Genomic DNA, 3614 nt, shown 5'->3' on the forward strand with positions numbered 1-3614 from the left:
CTCGTCTACACAGTCTGAGCTCAAATGGGCTGTAGAACATGTGAGGAGTTCATCTGTTCTCAGAGAGGACTTGGTGACATGGTAACCCTGAACCAGAAGAAAGCTACCATAAGTTCCAGAAAGCACAGTAAATGTAGGGTGAGAGAGAGGACTTGGCAATAACAACCTCTGGATAATCATGGAAAACCAAGAAACAACATAAAGATAGGTGTACCAAATCCACGCCTTCTCCAGTCAGCAAGCGTAGGAACAGATGTGTAACTAGAGACAGCTGGACACTGAGGTTGGGAGGATAAGGGAAGAAAGGACAACATACCAGTCTCCCACCCAGCCAGCTCTCACTACCAGACTCAATGCAGAAGACATCTCCCAAAAGTGGCATTTTGTAGCCAGACTGTTATTGCGTCTTCTCCAGGGAAACCACACCCAGTGTGACCAAGGCATCCTTCAGGTCTCCTCAGCTTTACCCAGTTGGCCTGCTCAGTCTCAGAGTCCTCTAGTTTCCTGGAGCCATCATAGGACCCAGTATATGATAATTGTTCAATAATACTGAGATTTGTTGTTTGTTGACACATCTTGGGAGACAGTTAAACTAGAGAGCTCTTTGGAGGCAAGGATGGCGAAGCCGTTTCTTCTCACATACACTGGGCATGTTATGAGGAGAGGCTATTCCTTGGAAAGGGGTGTCATGCTTGGAAAGGTAGAGGGTCAGAGAAAAGAGGAAGAACCTCAAACCAGATGGATTGACACAATCCCTGCAGCAATGGGCTCTAGTGTGTCAGGAAGTGTGAGGATGGCACAGGATAGGACAAGGTTCAGATCTGTCTTTCAGAGAGTCACTATGAGCTGTATTCAACTCAAGACACTTAACAACAACACCACACTGGAATTGAAGGAAAGACGGATGGAAGGATGGATGGAGGGATGGATAGAGGGATAAAAGGAGGGATGAGAATGGATAAGAGGAAGACAAAATAAGAGATGGAAAGAAAGGAAGAAGGAAAGAAAGGGGGACATTAAATCATAGAGTTCAGTTCTCAAATTCCAAGAAAGAAGTTGGGTTCAGCTATTCCTCCTGTAACAACTAAGTAACACCTCCAAGTAACAACTAAGGATGGGGTTTTGAAATCAGACACAGCAGCATCTGGCTCCACTGCTATGTGGCTCTGGGACAATGACTTAACCTCTCAATGCCAATTTTCTTCTTTGTAAAATGAGGATGGTTTCATTATTCATCTTAAAGGTTGCTGAGCCAGTAAGACAATCCATGGAGATCCCCAGCAGTTGATACACACTCAAAAGCACTAGCTCTGCTCCTGTTCTTGTCCCCTTCTACTTCCTGAGCCTGCCTTCTTCACCCTTGGGAGTCACAAACAAGAGTGCAGCCTGGTGAGAGTTACAGCCCAGCAAATCGTGTGCTGCTGGTTGGGTGAAAAATCAGCTTGAGTCAGTATCTCACCTGCCCTGCAGGGAATAGATAAATAAATAGGTCCTGAGAGGACTCTAGATCAGCCTGTCGCCCCTGTATGGCCTGGAGCGGGGTCCTCTTAAAGGTATCCTGAGGAGGGATTAACCTCCAGCAGGAACTTGGTGGAAATCCCCAGTGAGCAACTCAGAAGAGTCCATGCTCTTTCCACCATTGAGCTGTGCCCTGGAGAGTGTGTGTGTGTGTGTGTGTGTGTGTGTGAGAGAGAGAGAGAGAGAGAAGAGTGTGTGTGTGTGTGTGTGTGTGTGTGTGTGTGTGTGTGTGTGAGAGAGAGAGAGAGAGAGAGAGAAGAGAGAGAAAGTTCCCACCCTACTGTTCCACCTTCCCACCACAGAACAGCTGCCATGGAGAAAAGCTGGAGCTTATTTCAGTCCCACGCAGCTGGAGTGGAGTGCAGAAATGGAAACTAACAAGACCCACAGAACGGGGCTGCAAAGCCTCTAATGCCAAACTCACATGGTTGGATCAGTCCCTACAAGTAGTAAGTAGGTAACTCCCCAAGGAGGGAGCACTGTGGCTGGAGGAGTTTCTCCTATGCACCCTGGGTTGTGAAGAGAGGCATCTTATGAGAGCAGAGCCCGAGTGCACAAGAATGAGTTGACTGAGACCAGGGTTCAGAGAGGTTCAAGTTGAACCCCAATTCTCTGCAGGGGTTCAGGACATGGAGTACAGGACCATGAGTGAAAACAGAGGAGTCTGGGAGATCAGAGGAAGGCTTGTCTCAGAAGGTGAAGTGATCCTGCCTAGCTGTCTCAAGCTGGCTTTCCAGACTCTGGCTGCACCGTGAGGGCTTTGTTCTACGGGAAAGTGGCCATTGAGGTGCTTGTCCTGGGCAAGCTCATCACCACCGCCACCCAGCCAGGCACCCCACATGGGGAGCAGCTCCTGCCAATGTGTGTTATTAAATTATTCCTGGGGAAATGAGGGAAAGGCATGAATAATTCAAAGCAGGGAATAAAGGAAAATCTAATCAACTCTGCCTGCTTGAACTTTGACACAACTACCCGAGCGTGCAAGTCAAACCTTCTGGGGAGTCTGAAATTAGAATCCTAGCCCTGGGATTATGCGCTCACAGACTTCTCCTAAGAAGCTCAATGGATGTGTGCTGTTAATTTCCTAATTGTCAATCAGGAGAGAGAAGTTCAGTGATGAACCCCAAAATCTTGGCAAGGTCTGCGACTACAACCTTCCAGCTCTCTTGGGTGGAGTCGAGAGGCCAGACCACTAATGAGGCCCAAGTTGGCTCTTAACAAACAACCAAATAGCTCGGAGGCTGAGGCACTATTTTGCCGGGTAATCCAGAGAACTTGCCTAATCATTTCCAGTCTTAGTTTTATTACCAATAAAATGAGGACAATATAATCTTGTTGGTGAGGATTTGGAGGAAAGGGAGCCTTCCTGTACTGCTGATCAGAAAATAAAATGATGTTACTTTCATGGGAAACAAGCTCCTTAAGAAGTTAAACAGAATTACCATGTTTTAGGTGCCATGGAGTCAGCTCCGACTCATGGCAACCCAAGATATGACAGAGCAAACCCTGCCCGATCCTGTGCTGTCTCCACAATCTCTGCTGTGTAAATCCATTGTTGTAGTCTCTGTGACAATCCATCTCACTCAGGGTTTTAGTCTTTTAAGAAGACCTGCTATTTTCCAAGCATGATATTCTTCTCCAGAGACTGGCCCCTCCTGAGAGCATTCCCAATGTATGTGAGACGAGGTCTCTCCATCCCTTCTCCTAACGAGTGCTCTGGCTGCACTGTCTCCAGGACAGACTTGTGTGCTCATTTGATAGTCCGTAGTATACTTCATATTCTTCATCAACACCACAGTTAAAGCCAGCAATTCTTCTTCCATATTCCTTATACATTGTCCAACTTTCACATGCACAAGAAGCAACTGAAACTACCACCATTTGAGCCAGGGGCATTTTAGTCTTTTTTTTTTAATTTAATTTCTTTACTTTTCATTTCAGTGAACATCTACAGAGATTTTGGAATTCCATTCATTCATTGTTGCACCCCTCTCCCCGCCCCCCATCCCCCCTTTGCTCCTCTCCTTCAAACGCAAAAGAAAAACTCCCTCATTGGTATGTAATCCCACACACACATCCCCCAATCCCCAAATATA

General features: G+C 46.7%; 1 pseudogene; it reads left to right on the plus strand.

Annotated features, from left to right (window-relative positions):
- The first annotated feature begins 2147 nt into the window (after positions 1 to 2147).
- Positions 2148 to 3614, plus strand: part of LOC102857084 — a 3763-nt pseudogene continuing 2296 nt past the window's right edge.

Source organism: Elephantulus edwardii, unplaced genomic scaffold, assembly GCF_000299155.1.
Source record: "Elephantulus edwardii isolate Elephantulus edwardi_28Jun2011 unplaced genomic scaffold, EleEdw1.0 scaffold00221, whole genome shotgun sequence".
Classification (NCBI taxonomy): Eukaryota; Metazoa; Chordata; class Mammalia; order Macroscelidea; family Macroscelididae; genus Elephantulus; species Elephantulus edwardii.